Genomic DNA, 17,123 nt, shown 5'->3' on the forward strand with positions numbered 1-17,123 from the left:
CAAGCTGGCAGAGAACTCCACTCTTTCCTGTCGCTTTTTGAAGCTGTTTCTGAAGCTCTTGGAAGCTCCAGACTATAAGGTGGGGGGTGGGGGGGGAGTTCATTGCCTGGCCGTCTTTCTGGGTTCCTGTTCTCTCTTCCCGACATGCACGTCCCTAGATTCTGGGGAAAAGCAGAGAGAGGGCATAAGGACACCTCGCAGGCTCGGGAGGCGGACTTGAGAATGCAGAGATGAGGACAGTCGCTCCCTCTTGGGGCTCGCCTCCTTGCAGCCGCAGCTCCCTTAAACTCCAGAGGACCTGCCAGCGCGTGGCCTTCCAGCTGGCCAGGGGACCCCGTTATCAGGGAGGTAAGGCAGGGTCTTGGAGACACCGCGAGGCAGATCCAGGCATCTTCCTATGGTGCGCCTCGGCAGCATGACCTTCTGATGCCGGATCAGGTGCGAGCTGCCCCTGTAGGCCTTGTCGTAATGACTGCACACGTAGGTCTTCTCCCGCGTGTGCATTTTGGAGTGCTCGATGAGCGCTGAGCGGTGGCGGAAGGCTTTGCAGCACTCGCCCGCGTAGGGCTTCTTGCTGGTGTGGACGCGCTGGTGCTGGATGAGCGCCAGGCTGTGCCCGAAGGCCTTGCCGTACTCCTGGTAGCACTCATAGGGCTTCTTCCCGGGTGCGTCTTGCGGTGCCCGATGAGGTTGGCGCTCTGGCTGAAGGCCTTGCCGCACTCCTCGCAGGCGTAGGGCTTCTTCCCGGTGTGGATGCGCTGGTGCCGGTGCCGGATGAGATGGGACCTGGGACAGAGGCCTTCCGGCACAGCTCGCACTCGTGAGGCTTCTTCAGGGTGCTGGCTCAGGCCCGCCCCTGGCTGAAGGACTTTCCACACTCCTTGCGGGGGTAACGCCTCCTCCCCGTGTGGATCCGCTCGTGCTTGCGGAGGCTGGAGCTCCCGCTGAAGGCCTTGGGTGTGAGTCTTCCGTGCTGTATGAGGGCGGAGCTCTGGCAGAAGGCCTTGCCGCACTCACGGCCCTCTTTCTGTCTCTCCCCAGTGTGGATCACCAGGTGTCGGAGAAGGTGGGAGCTCTTGGCTGAAGGTTTTGCCACACTCGCGGCCCGCGTAGGGTTTGGCTGGCTGCAGGGCTCTGTGAGGTGCCTTGGGGCCCACATGCCCCTCGCCCGTGTCCTGGCAGTTGCCTGGACTGGCATCTTCCCCAGGACGGATTGTCTGACACAGGCTAAGGTCAGATTTCTGGAGGAAGGTCTGGCTCAACAGCTCCTCATCTGGGGATCTGGCTCCCAGGGAGAGGCTCAGAGACTGCACGGGGCTCGGGCACAGGCTGAAACTCCCCCTGTAATCATCCTGCTCCTCGTCCAGTTCTCCAAGAGGGAGCTCCTTGTAGGTGACGGACATTTGCTCCAAGCCTCTTTCCTGGGGAAAAGGGTCCCTGAGATCCTCCCCTGGGAACAGCTTTTGCTGTGCCTCCAGTCTGTCCTCAAACCCAAAGGCCTCGCCAAACTTGGCTGGGGAAGCCTCCATTGTGACTCTAGTGTCGCCCCAACAGTTGGATTTCTTTTACAACACTCCTCTTTGGGCTGCCCTTGCAGTTCTCACAATCTGGGCCAGGGCGGGGCTGCACCTACCTTGCTCCAACCCACTGCCATGCCCCTTGTACCGTTTTCTGGTTTAGGAATTAAGGTAATGCAGGCTTCATAGAAGGCGTTTGGGAGGAGTCCCTTCCTTTCAATTGTTTTGAATAGCTGGAGAAGTGGAATTAGTTCTTTAAATGTCTGGTACAATTTAGCAGTGAAGCAGTCTAGTCCTGGGCTTTTCTTTGTTGGGAGGGTCTTTAATACTGATTCAAGCTCCATCTTGGCTATTGCTCTGTTTAGGTTTTCTGTGTCTTCATGGCTCAATTTTGGTAGGTTGTATGAGTCCAGGATCTATCCATTTCGTCTAGGTTTCCTGATTTGTTGGTGTACAGCTCTTTGTAGAAATTCCTGATGATTCTTTTCATTTCTCTGGTATCTGTTGTTACATTTCCTTTTTCATCTCTGACTTAATTGATTTGGGTCTTCTTTTTTTTGGTTAATTGGGCCAATGCTGTGTCAATTTTGTTTATTTCTTCAAAAAACAGCTCTTTGTTTCACTAATTTTTGTATTTTTTGTTTCAATTTTGTTCATTTCTTCTCTAATTTTAATTATTTCTTTTCTCCTACTAAATTTAGATTTGTTTTGTTGTTGTTTTCCTGGCCCTTGAGATGCATTGATAGCTCACTTATTTGGTGCCTTTCCGCCTTTCCAATTTCTTGAGTGGACAGTGAGAGAGAGAAAGACAGAGGGAAAGATCTTCCTTTTGCCGTTGGTTCACCCTCCAATGGCTGCCGCCGGCGCGCTGTGGCCGGCACACCGCGCTGATCCGAAGGCAGGAGCCAGGTGCTTCTCCTGGTCTCCCATGGGGTGCAGGGCCCAAGTACTCGGGCCATCCTCCACTGCACTCCCTGGCCACAGCAGAGAGCTGGCCTGGAAGAGGGGCAACCGGGACAGAATCTGGCGCCCCAGTGTGCCGGCACCGCAGGCAGAGGATTAGCCTGTTGAGCTGCAGTGCCGGCCATAAACTTTCTTCTTAACACTGCTTTTGCTGTATCCCATATGTTCTGATATGTTGTATTGTTGTCTTCATTCATTTCCAGAAATTTTTTTATCTCTTTTGATTTCTTCTGTGACCCACTGTTCATTCAGCAGCATGTTGTTCAGTCTCCATGTGTTTACATATGATCTAGAGATTCTCGAGTTGTTGATTTCCTGCTTCATTCCATTGTAGTCAGAGAAGATGCATGGTATGATTTTGATTTTTTTGAATTTGCTGAGATTTGCTTTATGGCCTAGCATGTGGTCTATCCTGGAGAAAATTCCATGCACTAGTGAGACGAATGTGTATTCTGCATCTGTAGGGTGGAATGTTCTGTAGATATCTGTTAGGTCCATTTGGTCTATAGTGTTGATTAGTTCTGTTGTGCCCTTGCTGATTTTCTGCCTGGTTGAACTGTCCGTTGCTGAAAGTGGAGTGTTGAAGTCCCACCTTGCTGTCGTATTGGAGTCTATATCTCCCTTTAGGTCCATTAACAATTCTTTTATATCACTAGGAGACTATAATTGGATGCAGATATGACTATTGTAGTCTCATCTTCCTGTTGAATTGATTTTTTTTTATCTTTTATTTAATGAGTATAAATTTCCAAAGGACGACTCATGGGTTACAATGGCTTTCCCCCCCATACCGTCCCTCCCACCCACCACCCTCCCCTTTCCCACTCCCTCTCCCCTTCCATTCACATCAAGATTCATTTTCGATTATCTTAATATACAGAAGATCAGCTTAGTATACCTTAAGTAAGGATTTCAACAGTTTGCTCCCACACAGAAACATAAAGTGAAAAATAATAGATGATTTTTTTAAATGATGATGAAATCAGATCAGACCTATTGTCATGTTTAATCCCAGTGAGAGTCAACTTGGGAATTGATAATTTCTTTTTTTTTTTTTTTTTTTTTTACAGAAGATCAGTTTAGTGTACATTAAGTAAAGATTTCAATCGTTTGCACCCCCATAGAAACACAAAGTGAAATATACTGTTTGAGTACTCGTTAAAGCATTAAGCCTCAGTGTACAGCACATTAAGGACAGAGATCCTACATGAGGAGTAAGTGCACAGTGACTCCTGTTGTTGACTTTACAAATTGACACTCCTGTCTATGGCATCAGTAATCTCCCTATGCACCAGTCATGAGTTTCCAAGGCTATGGAAGCCCCTTGAGTTCTCCGACTCTTATCTTGTTTAGACAAGGTCATAGTCAAAGTGGAGGTTCTCTCCTCCCTTCAGAGAAAGGCACCTCCCTCTTTGAAGACCTGTTCTTTCCACTGGGATCTCACTCACAGAGATCTTTTTGCCAGAGTGTCTTGGCTTTCCATGCCTGAAATACTCTCATGGGCTTTTCAGCCAGATCCGAGTGCCTTTAGGGCTGATTCTGAGGCCAGAGTGCTATTTAGGACATCCGCCATTCTATGAGTCTGCTGAGTATCTCACTTCCCATGTTGGATCACTCTCCCCTTTATTTATTCTATCGGTTAGTGTTAGCAGGTACTAGACTTGTTTATGTGCTCCCTTTGACTCTTAGTCCTTTCATTATGATCAATTGTGAACTGAAATTGATCACTTGGAATAGTGAGATGGCATTGGCACATGCCACCTTGATGGGATTGAATTGGAATCCCCTGGTATGTTTCCAACTCTACCAATTGGGGCAAGTCAGCCCGAGCATGCCCCAAATTATACATCTCTTCCCTCTCTTATTCCCACTTTTATGTTTAACAGGGATCACATTTCAGTTAATTTTCAACACTTAAGAATAACTGTGTGATAATTACAGAATTAAACCAGTCATATTAAGTAGAACAGACAAAAAAAAAATACTATGAGGGATAATGTATTAAGTTGTCCATTAGCAGTCAGGGCTATGCTGATCAAGTCACCATTTCTCATAGTGTCCATTTCACTTCAGGAGGTTTCCTTTTTGGTGTTCAGTCAGTTGTCACCGATCAGGGAGAACATATGGTATTTGTCCCTTTGGGACTGGCTTACTTCACTCAGCATGATGTGTTCCAGATTCCTCCATTTTGTTGTAAATGACTGGATTTCGTTGTTTCTTACTGCGGTATTACATATGCCTTTATTTGTCTCTCAGTGGTTTTTGTATTAAAGTCTATTTTTTCATAAATATTCTTATTGTTTAATTTGGATTTCCCTTACAATTTTACTGGGAGGTTTTCTGCATTCACATTCTTTCATAATGATGACTATGTTTCTGTGTTTCTGTGTGTGATACATTTGTAAGTATCTTTTCTAAGGCTGGATGAGGAGTGCCAAATTCTTTCATTTTCTGTTTGTTATAGAAGGTTTTCATCTCACATTCATTCATAAATGAAAGCTTTGCAGGGTACAGTATTCTGGATTGACAGTTTTTTTTTTCTTTTAAGATTTGGACTATATCTCTTCTAGTTTGTAGGGTTTCCAATGAGAAGTCAGTTGTGTGTCTAATTGGTCAGTTGTGTGTCTAATTGGAGATCTTCTGAAAGTAATCTGGCATTTCTGTCATGCACATTTTAGAATCTTTTCTTTCTGTTTTGCTGTTTAATGTTTGAATACAATGTGTCATGATGAAGACGTTTTCTGGTCATGTCTGTTAGGAATTCTATGTGCTTCCTGTACTTGAATGCCCCTTTCTCCAAATTTGGGAAATTTTCTGTAATTATTTCACTAAATAGGCCTTCTAATCCATTCACTCTTTCCATGCCTTCAAGAACTTATAAGACCCATATGTTGGGTCATTTGATAGTATCCCATAAATCTCTAACACTGTTTTTAATTTATATAATTTCTCTTCTTTCTTCTCCTCCTCCTTCCTCCTCCTCTTCCTCCTCCTCCTCTTCTTCTTCTTCTTCTTCTTCTTCTTCTTCTTCTTCTTCTTCTTCTTCTTCTCCTTCTTCCTTCTTCCTTCTTCCTTCTTCCTTCTTCCTTCTTCCTTCTTCCTTCTTCCTCTTCCTCTTTCTCTTCTCTTTTTCCTCTTTCTTCTTTTGGTCTGATTGTAAAATTTCCAGAGATTTGTCTTCTAAGTTGGATATTCTTTATTCTGTCTCACCAAGTCTGTTGCTAAGTTTTTCCACCACATTTTCTATTTGATCTACTGAGTTCTTCATTTCTAATATTTCATTTTTTTCTATTTAAAACCTCAATTTCATGGGAAAAATTTCCATTCATGTCATGTATGGATTTCTTTAGTTCATGAATTTGCTTATGATTGCTTTTGAATAACTCTATGATTAATCCTTGGAGTTCATTTTCCAGCAATTCATCAATCTCTTCATCGTCATTTGCTATCATTGAAATGTTGTTGTGTACTTTTGAGGGCAATTGTGTTGTCTTCCTTATTCTTGTTCCTTGAATTTCTGCATTTATTTTTCAGCATTTCTGGAGATACTTTTTCCCCCTCTGATGCCTTTTATCTTTGGACTATGTCTCTGTGGCTTACTGGAATGTCTAGTCTTTCAGTGAATACCCAGAGGTATGTGCTAGGTTTGCCCCGTGTTCTCTTTTCTGAGCTACAGGGTTGGGGTAATAACCAAGGTAACACCCAAATAGTGTGGTAGATATCTTTTTTATCAGAGAGGAGGGTTTGATCAGCTCTGTTGGCATAGTTTCACCTCACCTCCTCTTCTCCAAGGCGATCAATGCCCCAGTGGGTTCAATATTAATCTGCACTGCTTCAAGAACCACAAAAAGGATCCATGCAGTCCTTGGTGTGAGCACAGATACTGCCTCAATGACCTATCCCAGAGCACGTGGAGCTGCCCACAGTGATTTCCCAGAGTCTCAGTCATACCCTGTGCCCTCCCACCCAGGCATAGTTTTTCCACAGTCCCAGCACAAAAGGCTTCCACAGTCTCAAGGTGCTAAGGATCCACTCCACCCTGCCAGTCGATCCCATTAACAGATAGAGAGAGATGCTCTAAGAGACAGCAGCCTGTGGGTACTCTGTCCAGGCAGCTTGATCTCCAGAGCCTGTGACACGCTGGGAGGCTAGGGGCACCTCATGATCCTACATGGGCACACAGCTGTTACCCATGTCCAAAGTGGCACCTGCTCTCTCTCAGCTAGTTATGGGTCATCCTTGTTGGGGGAGATGGGAAGAGAGAAACATCCCCCCCCTTTTTTTCTCTAGGTTGATGGGCATACTGTCCCCCAGAGGGTTCTGGGCTGGAATCACCCTAGGCTCTCCCCACACCTGTATCACCAGAAGTTTAGACTTCTGCAGTCTTCTGGTATTACCTCACTCCAAAGCTGGCACTGAGGCTCTTGGCTGCTGGGTTCCTGTGTTGTGTCCGTGCTTGTGCTGTGCATCCATACCCTCCAAGTAGAGTCACAGCATCCATTTTCCTTCCATGGAGATTCCTCTGTAGTTTCTAGCTTCTCCCTAGGTCTTCCCTGAGATTACACTCTCTCCACCTTTTTTTTTAAACTATCTCCCCCTAGCCTAGAGCAGAAGGCTCCCTCCCTATTCTGCCATCCTACTTTTTTTAAGATTAGGAAATAAAAAGTCAAAAGTGGGCAAATCAGGACTGCAAGGTATATGCATAATGGTTTCCCATTGAAACTCTTACCAAATTGCATGTTTAATGAGAGCAAGAGCATTCTTTTGGTGGGGAAGGACTCTCTGGTGAAAATTTTCTGGGTATTTTTCTACTAAAGCTTTGGCTAACTTTTTAAAAACACTCTCTTCATAAAAAATGTTGTTTTTCTTTGGTTCTCTGAAAATTTAACAAGCATCTGAAAAATTTTTGAGCATCCAAAAAATCAATGTCATGACCTGTACTCTGGATTTATCCACTTTCGCTTTGACTGGACTACTTCCTCCTCTTAATAGGCACTGCTTGGGTTGTGCTTTATCTTTAGCATAGTGATAGTAAAGACATTGATATATAACTGTACAACTCTTCAAAGAAGTGCTTCAAGATTTTGATCCCACTCATTTAAAACTCCAGTGGGAAGCTCCGTTCTTGTCTACAGTTGATCTTGGCAAACAGGTTTGGCACTCTGAGCAGAAAGTTTGCTGCACTCTGATGTCTCATTAGAATCATGCCCACTAAACTAACTGAAATGTCTGTGGTATTGGTCAGTTTTTCTGATGTTAATTGTTAGTTCTTTTCAATTAACGCACAAACAGTATTAACTTTTGACTCACAAATGTTTTTCCAAATTTGTTTATTTGAGAGGTATAGACAGGTAGACATAGAGAGAGCCCCTCTCTGCTGGTTCACTCACCAAACACTTCAGTTGTTGGGCTGGGACATGGCTGAAGCCAGGAGCTGGGAACCCAGGGAATGTCTCCCACCTGGGTGGCAGGGACAAAATCACTTGAGGCATCACCTGCCACTTCCCAGAGTGTGCATTGATGGGAAGCTGGAAACAGAAGCCAGAGCTGGAAATTGAACCCAGCACCCTGATATGTATATGTGACACAAATGTCTTATCTGTCATCTTAATCATTAGACCAAAAGCCTGCTCCTTACTTCAGAGTTTGATGTGGATTATCTGATGCTGTACGCTTCATTTTCAACATCATCTTGTCCATTCTTCAAGTGAGTTATCTACATGGAAACTGATGATTTTTTTTTAGATTTATTTATTTGAAAGAGTTGCAGAGGAGAGGCAAAGACTGAGAGAGAGTTACAGAGAAGGAGAGGCAAAGACAGAGAGAGAGAGAGAGAGAGAGAGAGATTAGAGGAGAGAGACATGAGAGATATAGGGAGAGAGGGAGAGGGAGAAGGAGAGGAAGAGGGAGAGAGAGAGAGAGATGCATAGAGATCTTCCATCTGCTGGTTTACTCCCCAGATGGTTTCAGCTATCAGGGACAGGCTAGAGGTAGGAGGTAGGAGCTTCTTCTGGGTCTCCCAAGTAGGTGCAGAGGGCCAAGGACTTTGGCCATATTCTACTGCTTTCTCGGGTACATTAGCAGGAAACTGGATCAGAAGTGGAGCAACCAGGACACCAACCATGGCCCATATGGGATGCCACCACTGAAGGCAGTGGCTTTACCAGCTAAGCCATAGTGCCAGCTCCAAATTAATAATTTCTTTGTCGTTGTCCCCCAAAGTTTTTAGAGCACATTCACGATTTCACTATTATTCCACTCATAATTCACTAAAAATTTTATATTTTTTATATTTTAGTTTTAGCAGAATTCATGTTGCTCTGATGGAGGTTCTTGTTAAACTTATGTCTTATCCCTCCTTAATGCTTCAAACTACATCAAGTTCAGATATGTTCTTTAAAATATATTTTATTTGATAGACAGAGTTAAAAGACACACACACACACACACAGAGAGAGAATGAGAGAGAGAGAGAGAGAGAGAGAGAGAGATCAGTTTGCTGGCTCACTCTCCAAATGGCTGCCCTCGTTTCTAGCTCCTACAGAGGCCAAGCTGCTATGATACAACTCAAAACTTCCACCATAAATCCACTGTTAAACTACCTGGTGTGGCCTGAAGCCCCAAGGCACACAGAGACATTCCTACCAGGCATGATATTGCAAGAGCTTAAGAATTACTTCCCAGAGCCAACGCTGTGGAGCAAAGGCCGGGCCAGGTGGCAGCCACGAACCTAGAACTCCACCTGGGTCTCCCATGTAGTGATAAGGACCAAAGCACTTGGGTCATCTTCCGCTGCTTTTCCAGGCACAGTAGGAGGACACTGGATGGAACGTTGAGCAGCTGAGTCTCAAACTGGCCTCCATATAGGATGCTGATGTCAGAAGCAGCAGTTTTATCCGTTGTACCACAATGCCAGCCCCTGTTCAGACATGTAAGAACATGTTACTTTGAGTTTATTTTGGTGTAGAACTATTTGAAAGCCAAGCATAGTTTATTCATAATATGCATTTTCTATGAATGTTTTGAGGACCTCGTGTGCAAACTGGGTGATTTAAACAAACATTTATTATCTGAAAAGTTCACCACGCCAGGTTCTCAGCTGGTTTGATTTCTTCTGAAGACTCTGAGGGAGAAAACTATTCCATGCAGATCTCTTAGTTGCTGGTGGTTTTCTGGCAATCTTTGTCATGCCGTGGTTCTGCTGCCTCACTCTGGTGTCTGGCTTTATCATCTAAAGTCATGTCTGTAGCTAATTCTTTTTGCTCCAATTTATTGAAATTGTGCTGATTTTGCTTTTAACTCAAAAATTGAGTAATTGAAGACCTAGGTCTTTGTGATTTCTCCAGATTTGGAGAGTCAGGATGGAGTACATCTTGAAGAACCCAATGGATGTAACATCTATTTTCTTAGTGGTCATAAGAATAAAGTGTTAGTAGAATGAAATGGGATGGAGGAAAAATGATGGAATTAAGACAAAGACTGAATTTCAGGACAAACATCCAGGATAAGCCTGGTTTCAGAGTCTATTTATTGGACTAGATTCAAGTTGAGGATGCTTTAAACTCTATTCTTTATTTAGATTCTTTAATTTTGTCACACATAATACCTATAATTGTGTTGGTTTCTACATGCAATTACATAGTTTGCTTACACTTGTAGTGCCACTGAAATAACGACATTCCTGGAAGATGATGTTCTTGCTTGCATCCTTGTCCCGTAGCTGTAACTCAGTATCTACTCCTAGTCCAGGAAGCATTTCAGAAAGCAAGTGAAAATAGTGTTCTTGAAAAAGATTCAGATTTATTTAAGTTCTTTGTGTAATAAAAAATTTAATCTTTTCTAAAAGGAGAACTGGCATCTTCTCTCAGCTTTTGGGAAGCAATTCTTTCTTTCTTTATTTTTTTAAATGACACCATCTGAGCTTTTGAGAGCTCAGCCTCACCCAGCTCCTGGGAGACACTTTTTTTTTTTTTAAGATTTATTTATTTATTTATTTATTTATTTGAAAGAGTTACACAGAGAGAGGAGAGGCAGAGAGAGAGAGAGAAGTCTTCCATCCGAAGGTTCACTCCCCAATTGGCCTCAATGGCCGGAACTGCACCAATCTGAAGTCAGGAGCTTCTTCCAGGTCTCCCACCTGGGTGCATGGGCCCAAGAACCTGGGCCATCTTGTACTGCTTTCCCAGGCTATAGCAGAGAGCTGGATTGGAAGTGGAACAGCCGGGTCTCAAACCGGCACCTATATTGGATGCCGGCACTTCAGGCCAGGGTGTTAACCCGCTGCTCCACAGCGTTGGCTCTGGGAAGTAATTCTTAAGCTCTTGCAATATCATGCCTGGTAGGAATGTCTCTGTGTGCCTTGGGGCTTCAGGCCACACCAGGTAGTTTAACAGTGGATTTATGGTGGAAGTTTTGAGTTGTATCATAGCAGCTTGGCCTCTGTAGGAGCTAGAAACGAGGGCAGCCATGCAGGCCACCAACCATGGAGCCCTGGAAAAGTCTCTGGACACCAAAGTTTGGGAGAGCTTTTCTGGTTGGCAGTACTCTGTGAGTATTGTCATATAGTCTTGTCGGGGAACGTAATGCTATTCATGAATTCATAAGGACAGGTCAATTGGAAGCTCCATATTTGCAACTTTCCTAGACTATTCCCTATGTAGATCTCTTTGATTATATCAGTCTGTATCTTTTAACCTAAATGAATTTGTATCCTAGACTGTATTGATGAGTATAACAACCTCCAGTAAGTTTTGTATCTTTCTAGTGTAATTATTTAAACCAAGCATGGTCTTACGGACCTTGACTTTGTAATTAGGGTCAGTGTGAGCATGATCTTCAAGACTGCTCCTTAACTTCACTCTCAAAAAGAAAGCAATTTGAGGGCCAGAGCTGAAGGGTAGTAGAGCCAGAGCTGTGGCACAGGCATCCCATATGGACATTGGTTCTAGACCTGACTGCTCCCCTTCCAATCCAGCTCTCTGATAATAACCTGTAAAGGCAGTGGAAGATGGTCCAAGTGCTTGGGCCCCTGCACCCACTTGGGAGACCTGAAAGAAGCTCCTGACTCCTGACTATGGATTGGCCCAGTTCTGGCTGGCTGTTGTGGCCATTTGGGGAGTGGATCAGCGGATAGAAGACTTTTCTCTCTGTCTCTCGCTCTCTCTGTCTGTAACTCTGCCTCTCAAATTAAATAAATAAATCTTCAAAAAAAGGAAACAATTTGTAAACTGTGTTTCTGTAATTACTAATAGTGACAAGTTAGTGTGTGAAGTAACAGTAATTTGAAAAGCTGGCACATGAGTGCCATTGATGTTTGTTTATTAAAAGGAAGAGGACTTAGGGTTTTAAACACACTGCAGTTCCTTTAAATATTGAGATATTCATTCATTCAACAAAATATTTGAAAAGCACCTTACTACATGGCTTAAAGTCACAGTGCTTTTGATTCTTAGATTTTAAAGAAAAACGATAATGACAGAGAAATCTGATTCAATTCAAATGAGAATTAGTTTACAAAAAGAGACAGATTCATCAAAGCCATTAGGTTTGTCTTGTAATGGCTAAAATTGTGACATTTGGAGCCAAGTAAACCTGGACTGACTACATAACTGGTGTGATCCCGTGCTATACAAATAGTGATATTCATTGTTATCTTAAGCTCTTTATCAATTTCCTCATCTGTAAAAGTGGGATGATAATCTGTACTTCAGAGGATTGTTGGGAGGATTAAATGAGGTCTTGTGTTAAAGGGGCATAAGGTCAGTTACATAATCAAAACATTTTATACATTATTATTAACAGGCTCATTTTTTTTTTAATCAACTATCATTTTAATGGCATGTGAAGGGGTGTTGCTCCCAAAAACTTTCATTGATTTTGCTGATCCCTTTGTTCCTCAATCCAAGGAGCTGTTGTGGCATCAGGAGGACAATGTTGAGGGCCCAGTTTTGACCTGTGTATCCCCACAGAAGAGAATAAATGAGCAAACTTTTTTTTTTTTTTTTGCACAGGCAGAGTGGACAGTGAGAGAGAGAGACAGAGAGAAAGGTCTTCCTTTTGCCTTTGGTTCACCCTCCAATGGCTGCCACAGCCGGCACGCTGTGGCCCAAGTACTTGGGACATCTTCCACTGCACTCCCTGGCCACAGCAGAGAGCTGGCCTGGAAGAGGGCAACCAGGACAGAATCCGGCACCCCGACCGGGACTAGAACCCAGTGTGCCGGCACCGCAAGGCAGAGGATTAGTCTATTGAGCCACGGCACCGGCCCAAATGAGCAAACTTTGATCACAGCTGCTCCAGCTGCCTTTTGTTTCCCCAGTAAAATACCAGAGAGATTTGGTGAATGAGTATTTAGGGTACAAAGCCTCAGAGAAGGTGAAATTGGATTTTGTAATCTCATGGCTTTTAGGCAGGAGAAGGATTATGAAACAGCTGGTGAGAGTGAAATATTCATTAGTGTAGTCTGTAGTAACACTCAAATGATTAGACGGTTTCTTATCTGGAGTAGTTCAAACTCTCCCCCAAAGACATTTAATTGTTCAGAGTAAATTAAACAGGCAGGACAAGCGTGAATTCTTGGGAAACTGGTCATTTCTGAGATTTTCTTCATTCTCATGAAAATGCATGTTTGAGCTTAATTGATCCTATCAAATTTGCAGATTAAAAGGAACAAATCATATAACATGAAAACCTAACATTTTGTAAAATTAGAATATTTTCCTTAAGTACTTTCTTAAAAGCAATGTTGTAGTTTCTACACATCCCTGCCTTCAAGCAGGTTGACCATTTCAGCTCAGTGTACTAATCTCTTCCAAGTAATTATACCTTGTGCTAACATGACACCTTGAGCTCAAAATTAATTAATGTTGTTGGCTAACAAGGCAGATGGTGTTATACTTGTTTTTAAGTAAATTGCTCAAAGTCACAAAGTAAGACAGTGGCAGAATGAAAAGATTTAGTGTCTGCTAGTTCCTTCTTCAGTGGACCCATGATCTCCATGGAGCCATGGACCCATGATATGTGAGATTTGCATGGGAAGCTTGTAGAAAATGCATATGCCTGGGTATGACACACAGAAGTACTGATTCCTTATACCTGTTCTGGGTCCAGAAATCTGCATTGTCAACAATCATTCCTGGTGATTCTGAATTAAATGATAATAGAACAACATAAGAGAGATCAAATATGAAGGCTACAAATAGTAAAAGCTATATATTATTTCTGTATCCCCTAAACCTTTGTGCAATTCAAAGTTAATGCCATTCTTTGCAGCATAGAAGAAAACAGAGCTCGTTTCTCTAAAAGGAAAACAATGCTTTGTTTTTCCCTGCCTGCCTGTCAGAAGAGATATGGGTTTAAGTAACGTATTTAAGCTTTGAGTTGAAGCAAAGCTTTTCTGTGGGGAGTCCCAGGAACAGCTTCTGTTTGCAATATTTGTTTGTATTAGGGAAATTAGATGACATAAATAGAAACAAATCAAAGTTTTAACTATCAGTGTCCCTCTGTCTTTAAAATCCACTCATGCCTCTGTGACCACTGGTTAAAATGTTGCAACCCCACCCATTCCTGCTTCTTTTGGTCTCATTGACTCCTCTCAACCTCTGCAAGTAGTTACCAGGAAACAACAACAGTCTAACCTTTTTCTTGACCTACTGCTCCTTCCCAGAAACATCTGAGCAAGCCATCTCATGAGAATCTAAAATGGCCTTCGGGTTCATTCGGGTCATCCATCTTTGGAGAACAGCAGTTTCTGTGGCAATTTGATACTCTCACCTTGTGCTGAAATTGGAAGCTACCACCTTTCTTCATATTAAGTGAAATTTAGATTTTGGAGTGCAATTATACCATCTTTAAACCTCAGGTTTTGTTCAACCTAATGGGAATCGTTTTCCTTTTTGCAGTGCAAGTACTAGATGCGGAGTGTCAGAACAAAACCTCATGTCCTGTCGTGCTCCCAGGAACTGACTGCGCCACAGCAATAGCTAGCAAGCTAGTGAAGCAGATTGTATTAAAGTAAGAAAGCAGTCTGCATATAGGTAAGTTTCTTGTAAACTAGCAAAGATGATATATTAGGAAATTTGGCAATATTCTGAATTGAACAAGTGTATTTAATTTTCTCATTAGGAAAATGAAGGGATTGGATTGGAGATCCAGAACAGAAAACAGTTCTGAAAATTTTTTAGGCCATAGGGTCTCTTTAACAATTAGCTCAATGCTGCTGTTGAAGCACAAAGGAAGACCTAGACAGTGTATTAGTGAATTCGCATGACATTGTTCCAATTTATTTACAAAAACAGAGCTCTATTTTGCCTTCAGGATTTAGCTTGTTGAGTTTTAGACACAAAGGTATTTGTTCTCCAATATTTTATATGATTAATTTATTTATTTGGAAGGCGGAGTGACACAGAAGGAGGGAAGGGGAGACACAAAGGGGGAGGAAAGGAGAGAGAGAGGGAGAGAGAGAGAAAGAAAAAGAGAGAGAGAGAGAGAGAGAGATCCATCTTCTATTTGCTTGTTCACTCCCCAGATGCCTGCATAGCCAGGGTAGAGCTGAGTCAGGAGCTACCAACTCTATCCAGGCCTTCCACATGGGTGGAAGGAACTGAAGTACTTGGGTCATCACCTGTTGCTTCTAAGGTGCAATAGCAAGGAGCTGGATTAGAAGCAAAGTAGCTGGGACTTAAACTGGCAACTTTATCCTGTATGGGATGTGAATGTTACAATCAGAAGCTTGACCCATTATGTCACAACACCCACCCACCAATTTCTGGTTTTATGGTCTTACAATCTAACTATTCCAAAGCCAGGAGCCAGGTGCTCTTCCTGGTCTCCCATGCGGCTACAGGAGCCCAAGCACTTGGACCATCCTCCACTGCCTTGCCGGGCCACAGCAGAGAGCTGGACTGGAAGAGGAGCGGCCAGGGCTAGAACTGGTGCCCATATGGGATGCCGGCACCACAGGTGGAGGATTAACCAAGTAAGTCACAGCGCTGGCCCAGAGAAAGTTAGAAACATGCCAGGGGATTCCAATTCAATCCCATCAAGGTGGCAAGTACCAATGCCATCTCACTAGTCCAAGTGATCAATTTCAGTTCACTATTGATCATAATAATAGGTCTAAGAGTCAAAAAGAGATCACATAAACAAGACTAATATCTGCTAATACTATCTGATAGAATTAAGAAGGAGAGAACGATCCAACATGGGAAGTGGAGTACACAGCAGACTCATAGAATGGCAGATGCCCTAAACAGCACTCTCTCCTCAGAATTAGCCCTTAAGGCATTTGGATCTGGCTGAAGAGCCCATGAGAGTATTTTAGGCATGGAAATCCAAGATACTCTGGCAAAAAACAAAAACAAAAACAAAAACACCTAAATGAAAGGTCTCTGCGAGTGCGATCCCAGCGGAAAGAACAGAACAGGCCATCACAGAAGGAGGTACCTTTCTCTGAAGGGAGGAGAGAACTTCCACTTTGACTATGACCTTGTCTAAATAAGATCGGAGTTGGCAAACTCAAAAGGCTTCCATAGCCTTGGCAACTCATGACAAGAGCCTCTGGTGATTACTGATGCCATAAACAAGAGTGTCAGATTAAGTCAACAACAGGAGTCACTGTGCACTCACTCCTCATGTAGGATCTCTGTCCTAAATGTGCTGTACATCATGATTTAATGCTATAACTGTACTCAAACAGTACTTTATACTTTGTGTTTCTGTGTGGGTTCAAACTGTAGAAATCTTTACTTAGTATATACTAAATTGATCTTCTGTATATAAAGATAATTGAAAATGAATCTTGATGTGAATAGAATGGGAGAGGGAGCGGAAGATGGGAGGGGTGTGGGTGGGAGGGAAGTTGTGGGGGGGAAAAACCATTGTAATCCATAAGCTGTATATTGGAAATTTATATTTATTAAATAAAAGTTAAAAAAATCAATCTAACTATCCCTTGGTTACTCTGTGGTTTAGATTGCTAGTGCCAATTAATATCTAATTTCATCTGCTGAAATTGGAAATAATAATAGTAATATTTGTCGAAAACTAATGTATCATGAGGGAGGTTGATAAATATTTTCAACCATTATTTAATTAAATCCTCTGGACAAACCTAAACATGGTAATATTTCTACCATCAGTATTTATAAATGAGGGAAACTGGGGCTCAGAGAATAAAGCAGTGTTCCAATAGTGTTTATCTTGGTCTGTTTGCTTTGCTATAATAAAACACCCTAGATTGGGAAATTTATAAACAACAACAACAACTTATTGCTACGTTTCTAGATATTGCAAAGTCTATATCAAAGTGCCAGCAGATTCATACTCTGGTGAGGGCTCTGTTTCACAGATGCTGGACAGATGCTTCATAGATGCCTGTTGCTGTGATGCACGTAGTTGAAAAGGCAAAAGAACTGTCTCAGACCTCTTTTATAAAGGCACTAATCCCATTAAGGAGGGTGGAGTCCCCATGACCTAATGACCTCCCAAAGTACCTACCTTTTACATCATCGCCATGTGGGTTAAATTTCAGCACATGAATTTTGGGGGATACGAACTTTCATTCCACAGCAGTGGCACAGTTGGGAGTAAAGTCCAGGTATGTCAGTCCAAGAGCCCAGTTCTTAAGCATCATGCTGTGTACTG

General features: G+C 42.9%; 1 pseudogene; it reads right to left on the reverse strand.

The window, feature by feature from the left end:
- Positions 1 to 282: 282 nt before the first annotated feature.
- LOC138850359 (uncharacterized) lies at positions 283 to 1,529 on the reverse strand (annotated as a pseudogene).
- Between the last annotated feature and the right edge of the window lie 15,594 nt (positions 1,530 to 17,123).

The sequence above is a fragment of the Oryctolagus cuniculus genome, chromosome 7 (genome assembly GCF_051225735.1).
Source record: "Oryctolagus cuniculus isolate XC-2025 breed Fujian yellow rabbit chromosome 7, ASM5122573v1, whole genome shotgun sequence".
NCBI lineage: Eukaryota > Metazoa > Chordata > Mammalia > Lagomorpha > Leporidae > Oryctolagus > Oryctolagus cuniculus.